Below are 24,161 nucleotides of genomic sequence, written 5' to 3' on the forward strand. Positions count from 1 at the left end.
TGGCTCTGACTCCATAACATCAGTTCAAACGTACGCGCAGCCTCTCCGTCTCCCGAGGGCTTGTGCTGGCTCTGCAATTGCGCTTGCAGAAAGGCAGACACTAGCCACTGGGGCATCATCACTGCTTTTGTGCAGGCCTAGATTAAAACTGATCAGAACAGCTGGGAGACCTCTTCAATATTTATCATACTGTACATATAATGAAACTCTCATATCAGTAATTGCTAGGAGATTAAACCTTTTCAAAGATACATATAGTGAATACTAATACCTTGCTCTCAAAGGAGAAGAAGTTATGAGAACTGGGAAGAGAAAAAAAAAATCTGTGTGTTCAGGGATACCAAGAAAAAACTTCGTGTGTTGAAGGTGCAAAAAAAAAAAAAATAAAAAAAATTCAGAAGAGGATTTCTGTAGGCCAGAGGTCTATAGATCCATCCATGAAAAAGAATTGCTATTTCATAACAGTTCTCGTGCAACAATTTGGTTCTGGGCCTTGATCCATTCTTGAGAAGCCTTGAGTCATACTGTTAGTTGAATACTTTTTGTTGGATGGTACTTGGGAACTGGTGAGTTACTGAAATCACTGCATTCTTAGTATTATTTCATAAAGCTGATCTTAACCTCTGTGGTTCTACAGATATATTCCTGTTACCTGTTGCAGTATGTATGTAATTTTCAATAGAGTATGCACAATAAATGAACAATAAGAAATCTCCTCACCGTAGCAGTATGCAAGGTAAGAGGTTTGGATCCCTCGGATAGACGGGAAGATGAGTAGTGGATATTTCCTGACCTTTTGTGTACTGTGAGCTAGCACATTTAACATCACCATCTCTCTTTGGATTTGTTTACAAGGCATTTTTCTTTTATTTGCAATTCTCATAGGGAAATGACAGGCAAGTAGTTTGAGGAAAAACTATCAATTACTTCATTATCAGCAGGATCAGTGCCAGATGAAGAACACGTTTTATGGTGTGTTGGCCGTGTCTGGCTGCCAGTTCCCCCACCTCCCTGCATACAGCCACCCTCTCACTGCTCCTTCTCAACAGGACAGGAGAAGGAAATAAGAAGCAGCTCATGGGTTAAGATGAAAACAGGGAGATTGCTTACCAAGTAGCGTTACCAGCAAATCAGAGTCACCTTGGGGAAAATTATTGCTAATTAAAAATAGGTTGGTGAGAAACAAAGACAAGAACTAAAAAATCTTTCAGTCCCCTCCCTTATTCTCTGGCTCAACTTTACTCCTTCGCTCCCAACTCCTCTAAGTCCTACCCCCTGCTGAGAGCAGTGCAATAGGGAATAGGGGTTGTGGTCAGTCTGTAACAGTTCCTGCCAGAGGCTCCTTCTTCCTGATGCTTTGCCCCTGTTCTGGCATGGGGTCCTCCACTGGCTGGACTGTGGTTATTTGCTGCACCATGGTCCACAGAATCCAAAGGCTTGTAGGTGGCAAAGGCAAGTAAACCGCTGGAAAATGGAACAAAACAGGATAGCAAGCAATACTGAGGATTTAATGTGTTATGAAATTAATTTAGGAAGTATTCTTATTCTACCATAGAATGCTAACAAAGTGTCATTCAGTTAAATTGGATGATAGCAGATGTAAAACTGAGAAAACCTACACTTTGGGATATAGCATGAAATTATTCTACAGCACTCAGTGCAACAAGAGGTGATTGTGAGCAACAACTTGCATAAGGTAAAATAGTGTTGCATTTTCTGGGCTGCCTCAGCACCTGTCAGCAGCATATGGAAAATTGAGTGATGGGAAAATGTTGCACAGTGTTGCGTCGGGGATATGGGCTGTCTGGGTAACCTCGTGAGTTGTTCTGTCTCTTACTGCTTGGGGCCAGTTCTGTTTTGCTGTGGTATCCTGTACGTCTGTCCTGGTGAGTCTGTGGTATGGGTTGAGGCTTGACCTAGCCTGTGACTTTATGTCTGTCCCTCATATCACACTCCTACCAGTTGGTGGCTTTGCTTTAAGACAAAGCAGAGCAAATGGCAGATGCATGCGTGTCTGGTAACAGCACGTAACTTTAATTACCAGCTTTGCCTCCGCCTAAAGCTAGCCTGGAGTGTTACATTCTAAGAATACTAAATGAAGTATTTTGCAGTATTCTATAAAATGACTGTGTTAAATGGGTATATAAAAATGTAGGTGCATATCTTATAAATGCATATAAAAAACGAAATATGCTTAATGAAAATTAGGAATATCCTCATTCTAACAGTAAATCAGCTGACAGGCAGTTGGAAGAAATGTTGCTAGAGGGAATTTAACTATTCACCTTTAGGCTTTCTGTACGTTGTCTAACACCTACTGCTGTAGCTGAATGCTGGTATGATTTCATGAGCACTACTGATGTTCCTGATGTCTTGTACTACGCTATTTCTGATTAAAACTACTGGGAATTGGCTGGTAAGCATCTCTGTACAATGAAGAGAGAACTGGAAAATTATTGTATCAGTGATGTAATTAAATTGATGGAATTCCAGAATGAGTCAACATATATGGAAATGCATTTATGTGCTTTTCCTTACGTTTCTAACTGACCTCTAAAGATTTTGAGAAATGTTTCTTGAAGTAATTTAGGGATTACATGGATGTAAGAAAATTTTGCTATGAAATTTTCAAGAAATCCTGATATGATCAATCTCAGCTTATACTTGAACTTTGTGTTCCCTCACAATAATCCCATGCTTTCCCTATGTTAAAGAACACCTGGAGAAGAGAGCAAAAATACACCTAAGATGGACATTTAGTTATGTTTTTGTGCTATAGTTACTCATTTTTCCAAGAGTTAGTTTGTTTCTGTGACAATTTTATAGATGTCTAAACTGACAGAGTTTTACTTATAGCATCATAGAAAGGCTTGGGTCGGAACGGACCTCTAAGACCATCCAGTTCTACCCGCCCTGCCATAGGCAGGGATGCCACCGTTAGATCGGGTTGCTCAGGGCCATGTCTAACCTGGCCTTGAACACCTCCAGGAATGGGGCATCCACAGCTTCTCTTTGCAGCCTGATCTAGTGCCTCACCACCTGCTGAGTAAAGAGTTTCCTCCTAATCTCTAATCTAAATCTCCCCTCTTTCAGTTTAAAACCATTCCCCCTCATCCTGTCATTATCTGATTGAGCCAAGAATTGCTCTCGAATCACTCTCCATCCTTTTTGTAAGAACCCTTTAAGTACTGAAAGGCCACAATGAGGTCATCCCAGAGCCTTCTCTTCTCCAGGCTGAACGGCCCCAGCTCTCTCAGCCTTTCTTTGTAAGAGAGGTGCTCCAGCCCCTTGATCATCTTTGTGGCCCTTCTCTGGACCCGTTCTAACAGATCAACATCCTTCTTGTGCAGGGGGCTCCAGACCTGGTCACAGCACTCCAGGTGGGGCCTCTTCAGGAAGGGCAGAGCAGAGGGGGACAGTCACCTCCCTCCATTGATGCAGCCCAGGATGCAGTTGGCCTTCGGGGCTCAGTCGCACCCTGTCAGCTCGTGTCAAGCTTTTTGTCCACCAGAACCCCCAAGTCTTTCTCTGCAGGGTTGCTCTCAGTGAGTTCCTCTCCCAGTCTGTACTCGTGTCTGGGATTGCCCCGGCCTAGGTGCAGCACCTTGCACTTAGACTCGTTGAACCTCATTAGGCTAATTAATACTTGATTAATGAGTTAGTGACAAACAAGGTCAGGTGATTTTTGAGTCCTACACCTTATGTTTTCAAGAAAACTTGAAAGTGAGTCTACATAAACTTAGTCATTGTCTCTTCATGGAAAGAAACTGTGTTTATAAAGGCAATAACTCATAACAGAGCTAAAACTAGCTAGACTACTTGTCCAACTGACTATTATGCAACCGCTTTAATGTGATGATAACGTAGTTCACATTGTATTATAATGGTGACTGAAATGCCTGTCAGTCAAGAAAGACTAAAACAACATGCAATGGAAACACACAGTGTGACAGCAATGATTGATTTATATGGTTTGTATAGAGAGAACGTGTTGCTGGTCCAGATGAACTGTAAAGGGCACCAGCATCCCATACTGGTAGTGAGGAACTATGTACCTGATCCCAGGGTACAGAGCTCCCAGGATGCGATGTGTTGGTGAGAGTTAGGTGGCTTCTGTACTCATAGATTCAGACTTTAAGTCAAGGTTTAAAATTAAATCTGGACAAGATGTGGAAATGGCGTCTGAACAATATGCAGCAAATGGAAGTTAGGAGAAGGGAGATACAGGAGAAAGGTTAGGCGAATTTCTTTAACATCAGAAATGCTTTGTAGATTAAAAAGGGGTATAATAAAATATGGTTAAGTCAAAGGAGGTATTTGACAGGGAGAATTATTTTATTTTTTTAATTATTATAATTTATACACTGAAAATTCATCTCTCTCAAAAACAGCTGTGCTGTCTGGGGAGGAATGTAATATCAGAAGCTTAGCCTATGGTGACCTCTGTGAAAAAACATAAGTTAACAGCTTGAGAGGAAAAGCATTATAATACGACCCGAGCTGCAGGCTGGTGAAAAAACTGTGTGCTTGGACTATGAATATAACAAATTCCATATTTATGATAAATAAGGACATTTCTAATGGAAAGATGAAAAGAGAAGTAGCTTCTACATCTTGGTGTATGAAGATGAAAAGAGAAGTAGGTGCTGCAGCTCTGAGATGAGTCCAGGCATGTAGGAGCCTACAGGTCAAAACTTGACTTTGAATTGGGCCTAAGAACAGTATTAAAAAATATAATTGTTTGCATCATTTGAGAAGAAAATCCCTTCTGTGCTCATGCTCCCTATTTAAGTGTTCCTTAAAACAGCATTTCCCTCTTCTACCTGTGCTGCTGAGTTTTTAATACATCTATTTAAATGCAAATGTTGACTTTTGCTCTGTAATCATAAAAACGTTTGTCACTAAAATTTTTATCAGAAAAGTAATTTCACATACAAGCAGCAATGGCGTTGTAGGTCACAAATAACAGAGTGATGCATTGCTCACCTGATTTCTCAATGTAGGGAAGTGTCTAATATCATCTGACGAGCGTGATTTTTTTCTGAATGCTCCAGCTTATTTTAATGTGTATGCTGCTAATGTACTTTTAAACTGTGCTTTGAGCATTTGCTTGTGCACCAAATGCTTCCTTATTACCTTTTTCCTTTCCATCCTCTGAATTACCAAGATGGCAATCCTGACAAAGTGTCTGACCCATGTGTTCAGGAAATGAAGGCTCTCTTCCAGCCTAACATTTTTCTGTTCTTCACAGGCAAGCTTAATAAAAGAGACCTGACTGGATAGCAGGAAGTTTTGCCAGGGCGATATTGAATCAGCTACAGATTACTCTTTAGATGCTGCTGAGTATGTCATTTGTATTTCATTTTTTCCCCACTCACGGAAACTACTGGCCCTCATTAGTACCGCTGTCTGGGGCTGTCGCGGCCAGCAGCCTTAGCCTGTCTGCCAGGACCACAGCTGCTGAGCAGGGCTACAGCTGCTCATGGTGACTGAGCTCCAGCTGCAGCAGACGAGGTCACATTTGCCAGGACTGTTTTCCTGTCTGTCTTGTTTTGATGGATATGGAAGCATTAAGTGATGAGTAGATTAGTCACAACAGCTTCAGACCTCTTGTACCTCTGGCTGATGGCTTGGTACAGCTCATTGGTGGCACTGCACCTCTTCATACTTTGACGGCCGTGCTATTCGCAGCTGCTGCTTTATGACTCTTCTCATGTGAATGGTGGGAAGTTGTCCGGTTTGTTCAGTCATGGGAGACATAGAGCATGGTGCTAGCAGTCTAGGGAGTGTTAATTCTAACCTTACCTTTTGAGAGATAAAGAGTTTAGATGTTGAAATGTAGATCTGTTTTAAAGAAATGCTATATATACACAGAGAAAACTCTGTGTCTCGTTGCAATAGCTGGCTTATATTTACCTAATTTGAGTACTAAGTGAATATGGATGGCTGCTTTCATTTTGCTTATTGTTTAAAATATTTTTCATATTATCATGGTGATGACAAATGTGAAATACCAGATATTTTATTGCAGTTAAAGAACAGAATACACCTTAGCCTTTGCACATTCTACATTTTATGTTCTCTAGATGCCCTTATCTTTAATTACATACTTTAGTTTTCAAGTTTTAGAGAATCTGAAGGACACTGCTACATTTTAATTTTCATCATCTCTGTTTATTTTCTGAATTTGGATGGGTTGAAAAGTACTACAGGAAACTCATGCAGTATTGAAGGCATTTTAAAAAACAGCAGTAGCGTGTCAGGTGTATCGAACAGCCTGATTCCTAGCTGTTTGTCAAAGAATAATTTGTAAGGGAGGAAAATCTTAGCACATGAACCAAAAGCTATATGACTGCACTGAGACTGTGGCAGAATTATTTCTTACATGCTCTATTCAGTTAGTTCACTGCAGTTTTACTTGCTCACTGAAGTGATGATGGGTCTGTTTCATTGCAGTTCATCTCTCCTGCTTGGTTTTGCTTCACAGTGGGTATGATTTGTTTATTCACTGATGCTAAGGTGCTGGATTGCTATTCTAACCATCCAAGGTTAACCAACTTTTTATGCTGAAAGGGCTTCTTATGGAAAACATTTTAAGGTGTAGGAAGTGCTGGGCATTACCTTATTTCAAAAAATGTGATTTGAATCCAGTCATCGTTCTTTTGGGGAGATTAAGATTTTGCTCTCTTTGTCCTCCCACCCTCTCTCGGTATCTAACAGTATACAAACGCATACATTGCATCTTTTTATAAACCACTGCATAGGCTGTGTCTGGTTTATTCATATGTGAGGCCAACGAATGTCCTCTGGTTAAATACGTCGGATGCTTTTTTAAAGTGCTTATGTAAATTGCCGGATGCTTATGTCTAAATATTTGTATACTGAAAAATGAATATTTTTATATTCAAAAATACCACACTAGGGTTTTTCACTCCGAATTCAAGTCAATCTCTTTTTTTCCTTAAGCAAGTTTCATGCTGTAGTTATCTTTTTTTTTCTCATAAATTTAACACTGGAAATGACTTCTAAAATTTATCAAGATATATGTTCAAAGTGACATGCACAGATGAGATTTTCTATTTTTTTCCTATATTATGATCAGTATCAGCATGCCCTGCAGAAGTTCCACTTCATTTGTGCTAGCTCTTTGTTTTTATCAAGGTTTATATGTTTTCATCAAGCCTAATTTTCCAAACGCGATCTTCACCTGGCTGGATGTTCGGAGTTTACATTTTCTCAAAGTCATCAAAGCATGAGAATGCTGGTCTGCCAGTTCAGAGCAGTGTCCTGGAACTACGTGTCCATGTGCCAGGAGCATCCCTTGCATCTCTTAATGTCCAGGTGGATTCTAGGCCACGCATTGTTCACATGAGCCACTCCTGCATACCAGGCTTATTAATACAATTAGCCTTCTTGACCCTCCTTGTCATGTTTTGCCTTTTAAATTACCTCAATCCTCAGCGTAACTTTTAGCAAATACTCATTAGTCATTTTGGTCATTGTGCATCTGTTAGAGGTGATGGAAGTGAGGAAGATGGGCTAGCAGTAGTTAAAGTCAAACCAGGGTCATAGCCCAGATGAAATCCAGAAAAAAAGAGAAATCCTAAGGGGAAGACAGAGCTATTTTTATAAGCCCTTTTTCGCTGTATAGTGACCTAGATACCTGTGCTGATCTTGGGGAAAGGGGAAACGTATTACTACCCAGCAGTGAGGGAAGTTATTTGTGCTGGTCTTAGCTTTCAGGGGAAGCAGACACCGAAATGAAGCACGCTTTAAATTGGCAATGTGAAAAGGGAGCTTGTACATAACTTCAAACCTGCAGTATTTCAGATCTTAAGGATATTTCATATATATTTGATCTCATGCATTTTTAAATGAATTATCAATATTTTATTGTAGAGAGGGAAAGTATAGGCAAATAGTACAGTAGTGGTAAAACATCTATCAGCTTCAGTATGAAAGGATATAGCACGTGTTAACTGTAAAGGTTTGGACGCAGATTTGTGGTGCTCTGTTCTATGCCAGGATATTGTTTGAGTTCAGTTGCCTGAAGGCGTGCACACGTAAATATACCCACTCGCTCCGTGATGCAGTTCGCAGCTCAGATTACTTATGGCAGGGGGCCAGAGGGATGGGTCGGAGTCTGTGTGCTCTTGGTGTCTGTGTACTGTTGGAAGTTAGGCTTAACAGTTGTCAGGATTGAAAACAGTTTGAGTTGATGTCACCTAAGGGTATGTTACAGATGTGAAAGTAGCCAAAGAAAACCCTGGGGACGCAAGAATGCACAGTCATAGAAAGGAAAGCAGCAAGTGGGCAGGGCAAAACCAAAGCGTTTTAGCTCTCTGACCCCCCAGAAAACCTATGGAAAGAGAAACAGACAGGAGAATGCAAGCAAGCTGAGCCTGCATATACGCTAACAGGTCATTTGGCTGTTTATATTTAAAGGGTCATTTTTCTACATCTAATAGGCATACATATTTGCTACAAGTGCTGTCATAGCAGAAAGCAAAAGTGATACTGTTGAAATTAGGGAAAGAAATCACAGAATCACAGAATTGTAGGGGTTGGAAGGGACCTCCAGAGATCATCAGGTCCAACCCCCCTGCCAAAGCAGGTTCCTTAGAGCAAGCTGCCCAGGTAGGCGTCCAGACAGGCCTTGAACATCTCCAGAGAAGGAGACTCCACAACCTCCCTGGGCAGCCTGTTCCAGTGCTCCGTCACCCTCACCGTGAAGAAGTTCTTTCGCATGTTGGTGCGGAACTTACTGTGCTCCATCTTGTGGCCATTACCCCTTGTCCTGTCCCCACAAACCACTGAAAAGAGGTTGGCCAAATCCCTCTGTCTCCCACACCTCAGGTATTTACACACATTGGTGAGATCCCCTCCCAGTGTTCTTTTCTCCAGGCTGAACAGACCATAAGTGAAAAGAAGTTGTTGCATTCCCATCTGTGAATATCTTTGCTGTAACCTTAATGTAACTAAATTACTCTTTAAAAATGTACTTACTTTTGGCTGTATATGAGTGAGGAATGATGGGTTGATACTTACTTAGGTTTAGGCAATATGCGCACGTTAAACATAAGTTACATCTATTCCTGTATGGAGAAGGTTTCTGCAGGGCCAGTATCCTTAACTGAAAGCAAAGAGGCAGGAAGAGGGCAGTAACAGAATTAGGTGTATTTCTTCCTCCTTTAAGGCCTTCATAGAGCATTGCCAGATTTATGCACTGTTGGCAAAGCTGAGTTATCTTTATTATTATTACACTTTTTCTACTATCAACTGGACTTAGATTGGTAGAAGTGAAGTTTTACTTGCTAGGGAAAGAGTTATCCTAGATAGTAGGAGGTCTGAATGAAAGACAGAATTTTAAAGAGAAAAATATAAAAAGTAAAGCATCTACTCTCACTTTAGTGTTAACACTATTACAGCTCTAAATCTGAATTCAGGGCCGTAACTCGTCTCTCTAAGATGTGAATTTTATAAAAGTAATGCTAGGGGAAAAAAAAGAGAACAAATAAAACCCACCTAAAGCTGAATTATAATGTAAATAATCCCAGATATCACACAAATGATTCCTATTTATACTGTTAATCTGTCCATGATGCCTAACACCTAATCAATATGCACTTGGAAATAAACAAAAATCCTATTGCTCTGGAGAAATACAGCGTTTAGTACAGCTGGAAATTTCTGTAATAACCCAGTTATGAATGCTCACAGTACATGACTGCATTTGTATATTCTAAGTACAAGAGCAGATGAATATTTTCTCATAGCTGAATAGCCAAGGGACTTCTGAGCAAAAGCAAGAGCAAAACATGTTTGTCCAAAGCTTTGTGTTCTTGGGCAGAGCGCCACGGAAAGGTTTAGGTAACTTTGTTAAACCATGTGTTTACCCTACACCAAGTATAATATAGTGATAAATGGGTGAGATGGATGTCATGAATCAGAAGGCCTTGAATGTCTCATCTTTTGGAAGGTAAGTTTGCAAGCTAATTGCTGGATTTCATAGATTGCATAAGTACATCAATATAATTGATTTTTGGCACACTAGGAGAACAGTAAACATGCTCAGTTTTGAATTTTAATAAGTGTCATACCTTATAATTTACCTGCTTTGGAAGTATGAAGTCTAGTCCTAACTCCTAGGTAATCCACACTCATGAGTACACTGTTATCTGTGACAGCAGTGACTGAGTGATGAGGTAAATTTTAAATTGGTTGAATAATAATGTATAAGAGTGCAGTGCTTCATTAAAATTGCAAGTAAAAACAGAGGGGAAGGAGATTTCTTCTTCTTCTTCTCATGTCTTGGAATGCATTCTTTTGATCCCTGATTGTTTAGCTTTAGCTTTAGATTGTTCAGCAGATTATAGTAATAGTCCACAACAGTATTCCAGATGTGATGTGCAACTTTTTTGCTTTGTAAAGGTAGATATTTTCAGTCTGATGTTTATTACCTCAGGTTGTGCCAGCGTCATCTTCCCAGCAGTACGCCCTCCTGGAGGTGCAGTTTGCAGGCCCTGGTGCGTGCGTTTCGCAGAGACGTGCACTCCTCGAGCAGGCACACTGCACAGCCTTCTACAGCAGGAGGCAAAAGTTAACCGTGTTAGTTAGCTCAGCTTAGTCATTTAATAGCTAAATGGCCATTATACTTTATGCAAAAAATGTGCCAAGAATATTTAGCAAATTTCAGTTTGCAATTAGAAACTGTTGATTGTTGTCTAGTCCTAGTATATAACACGTTTCAGAGTAGTAATTGAAGCTGGAGTAGAAGAGGCATTGTCATTTAAAGTCATTCTGTCCTAGCCGGTATCTGTATAGTATAGTATAAAGTGCAATTTCGGAACGTACTGTCTGCATTTTTCGTTGTTCCCAGATTTTGAAAAGTTATTGCTTATGTCTCAAGGAAACAATTTAAAATACTGTGAGAGAACAAGTAGCTCTCTACATAAAGATGCAGAACCATTTCTGTGTGATAAATAGTGAGGGTCTTTGTAGGAAGAGTATTTTTGAACAGATCCAGCTGGTAAGGACTCTGGAATCAGTATTTCATGTTATTCTACTGTACTAATATAACACTGGCTGGTGGCAGTGCTACAGGAGGCTTGAAACGAGTCAGTGTCACAGACAGTGTTCAGTCTGCATACCTAGGAGGCAGCTGTATCCTTGCTGTGATTTGTTCAGGGCGCTGTATGATCAAAAGGTATCGCCAGCCATCCTACAGCAATCTGCAGATACATCTTTCTAACCTTCGTCAATTTTTACTGGAGCTGCACCATGAAAGTAGAGGAAAATTTCTGTAAAAAGACTGCTTTTTTTTTTTTTATTTCCTATCCTTAAATTGAAACACTGTGTTTAAATGTTTGGTTTTAATTCCTTTAAATCAAAATTTATTACTGATCTTGAAATAAGAGATGAACTACAAACATGCTCAGGGAATTAACTGTATCCTTGAACCAAATAATTCTCATAATAAATGAGACAAGGACAGGACAAGGAGGAATGGTTTTGAACTGAAAGAGGGGAGATTTAGATTAGCGATTAGGAGGAAATTCTTCACTCAGAGGGTGGTGAGGTACTGGCACAGGCTGTCCAGAGAAGCTGTGGGTGCCCCATTCCTGGAGATGTTCAAGACCAGGTTAGATGAGGCCCTGAGCAACCTGATCTGGTGGGTGGTGTCCCTGCCTGTGGCAGGCGGGTGGAATTGAGTGATCTTAGAGGTCCCTTCCAACCCAAGCCATTCTTTTTAAAGACTCGGTGAATTCTCTGCAAGAAGGGAGGGTTCTCATTGGTATTGATATTTAGATGATGGAGCAATCTGAAGAGGGAATAATGAATTAGCAGGAAGCCAAAGAATTTGGAGGAGCGTAACTGGTGCTTCTGCCCGTTACTGTTACAGTTTTCTGACATCTGAAGTGGTTCACAAGTCCTCTTTTATTAGAGCTAATGCCAGACAATCAGTCACCTAATCATAGCAGTTCTATGTCTGTTAGTAATGCTACTAATAATTGATGTGCAGTAGAAGAGTTTATAAATGAAATTAGCTCCCCAAAGTTTAAGCGTGGCTGTGATTGAAGTACTAATGATGGAGTTTGTGCAAGTACATTTGCTGTTTATGTAAATGTATCATTACTGACAGTGCTTTTTCGTTAACATTTTGTTATGCTTATTCATGTCATTGTTATAATGTTCCCTTAGATATTTGCAAATTATACTTGCTTGTACTCTCCTCTGATCCTTCCTTCTGACTGCCTGTGCCTCCTTCTTTGGAATTAACTTGGGCAACACTTGATTTCTAAGGATCTCTAAGAGCATCTTCAACATGCTCGAAGGAAAGTGCAGGACACACAATTGGGGATAGCTTTGGTTTTCTGATATGTGAAGGATGCTCTGTGAAAGCCCAATATTGCTTTTTTCATTCAAAATTCAAGAAGTATTTTTTTATGTACAAATGAAAGTGGATAGAACTAGAATTGCTAGCAATACACCATTGTATAATACTTTGAATTCAAAGTTTAAAAAGCCCCACCTCACTATGGATTTGATAATCTCTATTTAAATTGGAAGACTCTTTTTTCAACTCTTTGAGAAAAATAATGGAGTATTTTTTTTGAAGATTCCATGACAATCCAAAAATAATTGACAGAATTAAAGCTTAGGCAAATAGGTTTGGATAAAAGAAAAAAAAAAACCAATAGCTGTTTTGTGAATTTTCAGAAACGTAATTTGATTCCCTCGTTTTGTGAGGGAGGGAACACAACAGCTGAGCGAGTCAGTATGTATAAATTCCTAAGCGTGTTTGTTATTAGAAGCTCATCCAACTCTTAACACTGACTTAATTTCAGAGCTCAAAACTGAAACAGCTTTAAAAATAGCTTATAATTGAATTGCTTTCGAGCCACAAATTAAGATAGCAAAAATATTTCAAAATATTACTGTAGTGTTTACATGTCTTTTACATGTACCTCCACAATGCTTCAGATGTCATCCCAGCTTACGGGACGTTCTTGTGATTGGGCTGTGAAGGGAGGCGGCCACTGCAGGCAGCGGTTACAGTGAAGCGGACACGAGGAGGCAACATGAAATTGAAATATGTGTAAATTGTTACACCCTCCTATATAGCAGAAACAAATGAGTAACCAAGAAATTAATTCTATGTTACAAGAAATTTGCATGCTTTATGTATGGATATATGTATCCATATGTATGCATCTGTGTAAATCTATGTACATATATACACCTGTGCCTCTGTCTATATCTATATATGAACTGTTGAGCCTTGGGCAGATCTTCTGGAGTTGAAGAGACTGAGGCTGTTTGGGGAAAGGACCGACAAGAGTCACGGTGTCTCCCAGCCACACTGGTCATGTCTGGCAGCCCTTACCACATCTCTCAGCTTTGTGCCTTCCTTCGCAGTACATAGGGATGCAAAAGGCTCAATATTTTGTTAGAAGTTTTTTTCCTAACATTAGGAACTCTTATATTTATTCAGTATAACAGCTTTCATCTTGGAGGATATTCAGCAAATCCAATGCCATTAGTAGAAAACAAGACAACAGATCTCAAACAGAATCTGTGCTGTTCAGAACATGACAGAAGACAGTACGTGGTTCTGCCCTCCTGGCAACAGTTGAATGTTGGGGCCCAAAGGAGGTAAAATGCTGTAGTTTTGATTCAGTTTTTAAAATCTTTACATGTTTAGCATTTTACCATTAAAACAATGGGAATGGACGATTTTGATCTGGTATGATTTTCTGTGCATCTTTGTTTTGAAGTGGTCTCTTTAATGAGGTGACATGAGGTTTTGGTTGCTTCATTGCATACAACTTATTCTTTTACTGTTTTATGTTTAATTAGTAATGTCATTTCATACCTGTGTTTTGTTTTTTTAGTCATTTCCATTTCTGCCTTTCTGTCTCTATAGATACATCGTGTAAATTAAGGATTTTTGGAGACTAAGTCAGTCTTCTAGTAGCAGAGATCCAAAGGCAGGTGAAGGTTTTGAAAGAGCTGTGTCTGCATCCCCTTATAACAATGTCAAGGTCTTTACACTGCTGTAACCAGGATCCTAAGCCTCAGATACCTTTCTGTGAACTTCTCAGAGTAGAGGAGTATTGCCCTCCACGTTTTTTTTTTTGTTTTTTTTTTTTGTCGGGAACTTTGAGCTCTCATACTGAATGTAGAGGAGCCAAATTGTTAAGCTGAAAAACAACATTTAAGGCAATGCTCAGGAAAGGGCAGTTAGGGAAGGCCCCCTCTGCTACAGCTGGCCTCCAAGTGGGATGCTGAAAGAAGGGACACTTCTGAAAGCTCAGGAAACCTGTGATTTGGCTTTTCTGCTTGGTTTGCTTGTTTTTTAAGGACTCTGTAAGCAGTCTTTATTAGCATAGTTCATAAACTAGTTAACAAAAAGCTAACAGTAGTAGTTTCTCTCCTTGTAACAGTAAGGACAGCCATTTCAGAAAGGTTAATTTTCCTAAGCAAACAATTTTTAATCTGTAGGTTCCATCTTCTGCTGCTTTTAAATAGTATTGCTCTTTTAATATCACTTTTTTTTCTGACAAGATCATACCCTGCTCCCCCAGGCCATGTTAAAAAGGTCAATTACTCAGTGGTATTTTAATTTAAATAAAGAGTGAAAGACAAACTGTTTTTGCTAGACTACTAAAAGATCATCTACTTAAATCTTCATTTTAATGTCTGTTTAACTGTCTTTTTTTGAGGCTTTTTCTATGACTTTCAACATAATTTAAACAGTTTTTAATTCATTATTCTTGCCATTAAATACTGAAACTGGTTTCTTTCTGCATTTCTCTATTATATGTCTGTGTTGCATTTTTTTTTTTGTTTGGTTCTGACGTACTGACATTTTAGAAAACAGTAGAGAAGAGTGCTTATTTTGAGTAGGGGGAAAAGATACAAAAACTGTGTGCACATTTGTATTACATCAGTAACATTCATTAAGGGAAAAAAAAGTGGCATGAGAAAGAGAGGGCAGACTTGGGGCATCTTACCTTAATACGTTCCCTGGGTATGACACCGGTCCTGCGGCTGTTTTGAATACACTGAATTTCTGAAACACTTCAGCTTAACACAACAACTGTGGCAGTTCCACTGGCATGCTTACACCAGCTCCACATCATCGTTTTGGCTTTTCCATTTTTTTCTCACTTAGTAATTGAGTTTCATGACTTCTTGCAAAGGATGGGATGAACTCCAGACAGTGATGTTATTACAGATTAGCCATAGTGATCCCATGGTTTGTAGAGACAAAAAATGCTGCAGAAAAGCACTGAAAACTGATAACGCTGAATAAAGAGAATAATTTCAGCCCTTAAAATGATGTATTTTCATGGCCAGGGACCAGCTATTCAACCTTTACTAAAAATAATGAGCTTGTATCTCATTTGTTGCAGCCAGATAAGAATCTCACTCCTTGAAGCAGTGTCAAGATACAGAGAGACTCATTGCTGCAAAACACATGCACAGAAACTACTACTCTCCAACGTGCTGTTCAGTTCATGGCCCATTTGCCTAAGAAACACCAGCACCACCCCTGCCAAATGTCTGATTAGCAGTACAAATTAATGAACTCCATAGCTATATATTCAGTTAATGGAATCTATATATTCAGACACCTAGGTATGTGAAATTACTTCTTGCATTGTTCTCAGGGAAGAGTTATTGTACCAAAGCTCAGCTGGGCTTAGGTGCTTTGTCCCCAAGATGTGACTCTTTATTTTTATTTTTTTATTTATTTTTCCCTCCTTCCTTTCCCACATCCTCTTTTTACAGTTTGGAAGGATGGTGACAAATTGTGTCAAGGTTAGATCTGCTGCACTCAGTCCCATTAAGCACAAATTTTAACAGTAGTAGTAAAGTAATGACTTTATAGTGTGTCATTCTCAGTTCTGCTTGACGAGCTACTAGCTTACAATAGATAGAGCACGTGTCTTAGGCTATATGGCTGCTTGTAGGGGCTGCCTGGGTTATCGTATTGCTTTTGTGCTATTTGTTGTTTGCTTTGAAAATTGCTGTTATTCCACTGAAGTAAATACAGTTCAATCCTTCCCACATTCCTCATTATGAACATTTAAATTGTGGAACATAGGTTAATCTAGGGTTACCTAAATTTTGTGTCAAGCTTTATGTGAAATATATGTGACGAACCATTTTATTGGGTGTCTAGGCATAAAAATAAAAGGAGCCTTAGTGCTACATATTACATATTTTGAGTTTATTTTAGTTTCAGCAGTATAATAACACTTCTGTTAATGTTGCTAAATGATATCATACATATGCTTTTCTCAGTTTAAACACAAGAGGTTTTTATGGAAAGCTTAAGATCAAAAATATCTCTATAGTATTCTGAGAAATGAGACTCCTGTTTCACTTCCAAAAAAAAAAAAAAAGGCAAACCAGATAATCTGGGAGCTTGCAAAGTGGTTAATTTAAATTCATTCTTTGCAAAGATTTTGTGTACTGATGAGCTGAACTTTCTTATTAGGAAAAAAAAAAAAGATTATGTTAAGATAGCTTCTTTGTTTTCCAAGACTCTATTTATTTATTTATTTATTTATTTATTGTATAAATTAGGGATCTTGAGATTTGCAGCAGAGAATTTCAGAACTGGAGTCATTTTACATCCTATTGATAGTGCACTGATTTGCTTTCTCATGTTTGACAAGCAAAGCTTTTTTCCCCTCGCAAGAGCGGCCATGTGGCACAGAGCCATGAACCTTACATAAACCAGTTCTCGGTCAACCGTTTGGATTTTGCAACAGAAATGGGATTTCACTATACTACTGGTCCTTACTATACATTGCTACTAAATAATATCAGGATTTTTTAAAAACTTAAGAGCAGCGTATTTCAAAAGGTTTCCTTCTAGCCAAAGCTTAGGGGTGTGCTGTGCTTCAGTACTGAATCCAACCAACGTCAAGTTCTGCACCGTGACCTCAAGCTTCCCAGTAGGGCAGGCCCTGGTTCGTAAATCTCAGGTATTTTGTTTTGAACAGATCTGAACACGTGGCCTCCTCTTCAGCACTGCTAGCTTCAAATGTAAAAAAATCACCTGGGAAGTCATAAAAACAGAAATGAGGTTTAAGTGAATAATTGCTACATCTTTTTATCCATCTTCTGTGTTTTTGAGTGCACACAGATGAACTTAAAATGCCACCTCTCTATGGTATTAGAAATGTACCTTTTTATTTGCCTAAATAAACCCTATTTAGTGTGACTTCTGAGGTTGTGTGCCAGCTGTTGGGCAGTCCTGGCCATGTAGAAGACAATCCCAGGTTCTGCCTGATAACCCCTTGGCCCCACACTGCCTTCCCTGGCCGTGCTGTGCCACATCCTCCCCTGCCTTGCCAAGGCATGGCTGAGCCAGCAGCCCCAGCATATCCATGGAGCTGGGCATGTTCCCTAGCCTGTCTGGTCATGGTAACCTGCACAAAATGAGTTTCTTCTTCCCCTTGGGTGAGGTCTTTTTTGGGGGCATGATATGTTCAATGTTCAACGAGGTTGAACGTTATTATCCAGAGATGAGTGATTTTGCTGACTAATAAAATTCGTGTTTATTCCAGAGGTACTTTTGCTTTTGTTGTCATAAGGGTGTCTAAAAATATATATTCTTTTGAGTGACCTCTGGTAAATTTAAAATGAGTTACAAGCAAAATCAAAATCCTGCTGAGAAGATAACTCTACTTTTTTATTTTTTAAAGTGGTTCCTTAACTAATTCCTTATGCCATCTGCTTGCTAGGACTGAACTTCAGCTTGTAGTGAACTGTCTGTCTTAATGTTCGTGGCCATTTTGAACTCGGTGAGACTTTGAGTAAAAAGTGTATAAATAGAAAACATAAATAATTTCTATCATATAGTAATACATATAAATATATGTATGAATAAAAAAGCGAGTGATCACTGAAAATATAGAACTTTTTTACATTAATTGCCAGCAGTGGGGAGGTTGGACTTTGCCTTGCTTCAAGAATAATCAAAGATATATTTTAGAAAAGAAAAAGAAAAAGAAACTTTGGTAGCTGATATATCATGACTCCTTTACTGATGACATTGAATCTGATTTAAAAAAATAATTATTAAAATCTTTACAACCAGGCAGAAGAAAATATAAAAATACTTCTTGCTTTATATACTATGTATGTGAGACAGAAGAAAAGACAATAATGCTAAATGAATATATATTTTGTTTTTAATGCGGGTTTTTTGGATGAAGGAGTTACTCTGCAAAATCTTGTGCTTGTTTTCATGCTCTGAATGTGTGTGTATATATATAATTATTTAGAAGTGTCTATTGTATACATAGGCCTTAGGCCCACCAGCTTCAGCTTTCTTCGCATAAGAGCAAATTTTTCCATGCATGGTCCTATCTTTAGATGAAATGGAAATAATCAGTATCATTCTTTTTTGCCCCCAAATGCTTTATGTAAAGTATCTATTTCATGTGATCCTTTGCACTCACACAAGGTTTTCTTCCCTAGACAAGTTAAAACAGACCACACATGGGTGTAGAACCCCGTATTTTCCTAGCAGGCTGTTAGCTCTGCTCATCTGCTCTTGCAGAGCAAAAGCACTCACAAAACCCGTGCGGGTTAATGAGCTGCAGCTCCAGCAACCAGGGGTCAGCACTTTATCTCCAGCCTCTAAATCCTCCCCACCCTTCAAAGAAGCATTGCTGTGGAGATCTGGCCATCTTATGCGGCAAAGAGCTGTTTTGCCTAGAGATCTGAAATCGGTAGAAGGCTCCACTTTCTCAAAGAAGCAGACACGAATTCTGCAAACCTGTTCTCAAAGTTGGGTCTGGCTGCTTCTGCTTTTTTTTTTTTTTCCCCCCAATGTGCTCCGAAATGCACAATAAGCTTTCAGATGTGCTCTGAAATTAAATAAGTTATTTTATTTACCACCTGCCATACTTCCCTCCGTGGCTTCACTGGTGTGTGTTAAAAGGCAGAAAGAGGAAACCAAGTCTATCAATGTAAAAAGATATTTATTAGTGTGGAGGAGGATTTGGTAAATTGGTTAACCTACTTGTATCATTAGTTATTCATAAAGGTGGATTATCCTGATAAAGCCTCATAATTCATATTTCCTGCTTTTGCTTCTCTCTTTTTTTTATAACTGTATAAATATACGCAAATAGATAAAATGAAAAATTAATTTATGGTGATTTTAAATTTAGAAGATTTCAGAAAATGAAAACTAGTTTGGAGAATGTGAGTTTATGAATAAATTAGCACAGAGTGATCATGCTTCACAGAATAGCTTCACTTGGAAAGCTCATGCCACCTACATAAAAACTTCACCTGAGGGTTTGATTCAGTATAGTTCTTGACTATTATTCTAATGGTATGTGAATATTATCATCAAAACTGCTTAAAATCATGTGTGTTAAATTATAATATGTACTGAAAAATAAAACCCAAAGAAATGGCATTAGGTGCTAACATTGCTAATAATTGTAATCTTTTATATGATATTTTAATGCCCTGCTACTTGTACATATGGAAATCCATATGAGCTTTTATACTCATGAACCAAGTTTGTCTAGATATGGGTTCCTTCCTTTTGCTGCGCTTGGATTTTCTCCACCTGCCTATTCATTCCTCTTTGCAGTTATGGTTGTCAAGTGATTTGCCTTCCTCAGAGCTGACGGTGCTGCTTAGAACTCCCATGGTTTGTAGATGTTTTCCTAGCACTTGTTCTTTTTACTCTGTAGTACATATGAACTTTCTAGTTTCATTTATTTTCATCTTGATGCCAAGAAAAATGACAAATATCTGTAAAATCCCTCTTTGCCAGTTTATAAAACAGTAAATGATAATGCTGAGAGTAAGATTTCTCTTACCTGTGGCTTATTTCTGACTTAAAGAATTTCACTGATGTTTTCATTCAGCATCTGAAGCTAGCCACTTCCAAATTAGGTATGGCACAGCTTTGATATACCCAGCTCTGTTTTTCTCTGACAGTACGAGATGCCCTATATCATTAGTTTTCTTACCACTGCAATTAACTTTAATGGTTTATGAGAAAAAGAGGAAAAACATATTTAGCAAGATCTAAAATAGAGTTACTTTGTCTACCTGAGGTGCTGAGATGCTGATCAGATTTGTGAATAGTGTGGACACCTTCGTCGATGTATTAATTAAGGACTGTGGGCATGTAACAGCTTTAATCAAATATTTTAATGGAGAAATTCTGAGTACTTTGTTTTTTACACTTTTTGTTCTGAGCAAATGAAAAATAAAAAAAAAATATTATTTATATTTTAGAATGAAAGATGAATTTACCAGAACACCCATTAAAACATGAAATGATAAATGATTAAACTTGTTTTTTAATGAGAAGTAAAAATGTCCTGACATCACCAGAACTGGCAGAAAAACATCTCTGGCCCAACCTGCTGATAAGCAGTACTTGTATGGTTTTCTCCTTTAGGAATGAAGAACACGTTTTCTCTGTTTATCATATTTTGTGATAAATGTACACGCATGCTAAGATAAAAGAAGTTTTCTCATCAAGAATCTCTGAGAACTACATCCTGGCATGTAAACTGTTGCAACGTGTTCATTGGAAGCTCATGGTCTGATGACCTTTTTCCCTTAAAGTATTATATTTCATTGTATTTCTAATTTCTGTTTTGTGTGACAGGTTTTTCAGTATATTTCTTGTGTAGAAGGGTGGCGTTGAATGCCGTGAAATCCCCATTTAGCTCTTGCAGATGTAAGTGGAATGTGTTTGAAAATGTTGCTATGCTCTCTAGTGGATAATTTACTTATAAGAACCTAAGAAGTTGGTATCGTCAACAGTTGTAAATTTGTATTTCATTTAACTGAAAAACCACAAGTAAGAGAAGTAAGACCTCTATCAGTAGTGGGGATCTGCTGAAGCATAGGATTGTATCTACATGGAACAGCTCACAGGTTTTGGTACGTGAGTTTCATTTTTGCATACTTAGGGAGTGTCCCTATCCTTCAATAGAATTTTTATTTTATTATTTTTTCTCCAACTTGGCTGACAGAGCACAAAAAATGCTTTTATTTGTTTGCTTTTCATTGAAGTCCTGTGATGAATTTACTAAGATGCTTTGGAATTACTCGACTTTCTTTGGGCTACAGCAGAAAACAACGTTAAGTGAAGCACAAGATTCTCAAGCGTTGAGTGAAATCTAAGGTAATATGCCTTGCATATTTTAATATTCACAATTTAATCGGTTTCTTTTCTAAAATCAGCTAGTTGTGATAGTAGTTCTACTTCTGTCGTTCATTTAATGGGATTCTTTAATTGAAATCAACGACCTTGGCTTTGGTCTCTGCTTCTCATTGTACTGTGGTGTGAGCGGTTCTGATGAGCTGTAGAAATTGGCACAATAGTTAACTTCAGTGGTGTTTCTCTCCTTCCTCTCAGGGAAAACTGAGCCATCATCATGTGGTTCAGCCTAGGGAACAGCGTTTGCCAGGGAGTCTGACTGCTGTGATTGAGCTTTTTGTACTATTGTTCTGTTTATGGTTACAAAGTGAACCTGCATTTGGCTCTTGTCTTGTATTTTCTTTAGTCTATTCAAGTCCTTTCTCTCTGGCCCACCCCTTTCAGTCTCTGAACCGTTCATTTCCAGCTCTTTCCTTGTGAACTCAGCTGCTGTAACTGGTGCTGTCCTGCAGACTGCCCAGGTAATTCAGTGGAAATTAACGCTGTGATTTACACTGTAATTCTTATTGTGCTCTCCTGTTCTTGGCCTGACAGCCATTCTGTATTGAACGCACCTCGTTTTTGCTTATTTGAGTCAATTCTGGAGGCGTTAAGTAGGCGTTTTGTTATTTCAAGATTTGTATGCTAGAATTGGTGCAAAGGGAAATGGCTTTCCTGAAACAACTTCTTCACCAGTGTTTTGGTATTGCTGCCTGGTAGATTGGCTTTGTTGTTGTGAGTCCAAAAGAACTCTGTATAAAGATGCCCAGAATGGTGGGCACAGGGATTTTTCTAATGACCAGATAATTGAAGCAGCAGACTTCAAGAAAACTGTTTCCTATTCCATTTTGCAAAACATGGCTTCATTCTTCACTGTAGTTGGTACCCCACCTTTTGTTGTGAAGTTCTCAAGTGAAAGGCTATGATAACTTTTCCTCCTGTTTCAATGAATGCTTTCATGGAATTCTTAAATTCTGCTCTGTGTTGGTGCTGCAGTAATGCGGTCATCCACACTTCTTTCTGCTTTTGCTCACAGGTGAATGGGTACTAGTTATTTGCATGGGCACAACTCAGTAACAACTGATACAATATCCCCTTGGATATGGTACAGATTACTCCATTATGTCTAATCGTATCGTTCTTGACCAGTATATGAATTCAGTGGGAGAATTAATTATTGCTGCACTCTTACAGCTGTCAGATTCTAGATTTGAAGTAGATTTAGAAAGCTCTGATGTTTGATGGAAACAACTTTCTCATCACATGCATGCCTGTTACTCCATGTTCCATGTGATTCAGTTAGGACTGTTCAGATACTTTTTTTCTGTCTTCCTATTCTGCAAATATGAAAAAAAAAAATAAGAAATAGGAAAGGGAATCTAATTTTGAAATTAGTAATGTTTTTCTTTCCCTTGCTTTTGGCATTTGGCTTTTGGCATTAGGTAAGATTTAATTTAGTTTCAGCTTATATGCCAAATTTCAAGGTAACAATGAGTTGTAATTTTATCCATGTCATTTTGTGCTCTCACAGTAACAGCATTATTTATGTGATTTCAGTAAATGCTACATAGCTTTGCAGGTTAGAAAAAAAGAGTTCTTACAGTTTATTTGCTTGGGTTGATGTGTAGTTATAACAAATGTAAACACAGAGATCTAGAAGATTGTTTTCTCTGAAATATTGATAGGTTTTCTAAGGATGTACATGGAATGGCCTTCTGAAAAATCTTGAAGTGAATACGTTTAGAAATCTGCATAGTCAGTGTGACACTTTGTTGTGTTAAAGGGTAAAGTAATCGGGAGTGATGCCCAATTAGCTGTTATAAGTCCGGTCACGTTCAGGGTGCTGAACTATCACGGTTACGGATTCACAAATAACGTAATACACCCTCAGTCTAGTCACACTCCATGAACTACCACAGCCACACTTAAAGAGTTTGGTCATGTTCTATGAGAGCTACCTCGGCTCGATGTAATGAGCAGTGCAATTTGTTAAAACAACAGGTAAATAGGTTCTTTGGATTGCTGGTGATAAATTCATTGTCTGCAAAGCATGGGCAAATACCAAAAGTATAAGTAATACAGCCTGGCTACAAACGCGTTAAAAGATATGAAGTGACTCCATAGAGATTTCTAAGTTTCCCGGGGAGGCACTTGGTGTAACCAAGTGTTTGAATCTTACCCAAAGGCATCCCCGGGAGGGGGAAGAGAGGCTCAACCTGCCAATTGATCCCAGAAGTCAGAGAAGGTATCTTTCAAGATAATATCTCTTCCTTTGTGATGATATCTTCCCTAACACCCTCTCTCCCTTAAGCTAATTTATATCTTTTTTTTAATCAGTCAGGTGGAGCCTGAGTGACTCTGGTCATACATATGTTTGTTACGACTGATGCTAAATTTTCTCGCTTTTGTTTAAAGGTCTAGGTTCAGAGAAATTCAGAGCGCGTGCTCAGTGAGGGGTGCTCGCACCTTGGTTAGCCTTTGGGATGGAGGTGTGTTTTGGTATTATAATTATATTATAATGAGCAAAGTTCTCCAAAAGGACAGCATTTTGTCAAGAACATAGCAGGTCATTGGCTCAGGGCAGCAAATATGCAGCTTATTGGTTCTGACATACCTTTGAGTTCCCATCTTATCACAGAGCCTGGCCATGGTGTCTCCACTCCTCTCTACCCTCTGTACAGCTCCTCTTAGGGTCAGCACACCAAGTTCCCCTGGTGTGGCCAATATCTCAGGCTGGAGGCCTAGGGAACTTCTACGGAATGCAGCTACACTCCACCCTGGAGGCTTCTTCAGTGCTGTACCTTTTCTTAAAAATGTGAATGTAAGCTTAATTTCTAAGTCACCTCAGGCAATTATTCCACACACTTCTATGGTGAAGACATTTGCATCACAAAGAATAGCTGAAGTCACTGACTGTGAGTGTTAGAACTGCAGTAATAAAACTACCAGAGCA

The 24,161-nt window shown here is 38.8% G+C and overlaps 1 protein-coding gene and 1 long non-coding RNA gene across 8 annotated transcripts in view; both read left to right on the forward strand.

Moving 5' to 3' along the window:
• RBFOX1 (RNA binding fox-1 homolog 1) overlaps nt 1-24,161 on the forward strand; it is an 868,680-nt gene that overhangs the window by 154,280 nt on the left and 690,239 nt on the right. The window lies entirely within an intron of this gene.
• Nucleotides 1-24,161, forward strand: part of LOC308178453 — a 48,124-nt gene that overhangs the window by 14,437 nt on the left and 9,526 nt on the right. The window contains exons 1-2 of one of the 5 annotated variants that reach the window (XR_013939772.1): nt 20,668-20,949; nt 21,082-21,193. The exons of the other annotated variants lie outside the window; for them this stretch is intronic. This is a non-coding gene — a long non-coding RNA (uncharacterized lncRNA). Of the gene's footprint in view, nt 1-20,667; nt 20,950-21,081; nt 21,194-24,161 lie in introns of those variants that run through there. 5 annotated transcript variants of the gene reach the window in all.

This window comes from Anser brachyrhynchus (assembly GCF_964034855.1).
Source record: "Anser brachyrhynchus genome assembly, chromosome: 15".
In the NCBI taxonomy this organism is placed as follows: Eukaryota; Metazoa; Chordata; class Aves; order Anseriformes; family Anatidae; genus Anser; species Anser brachyrhynchus.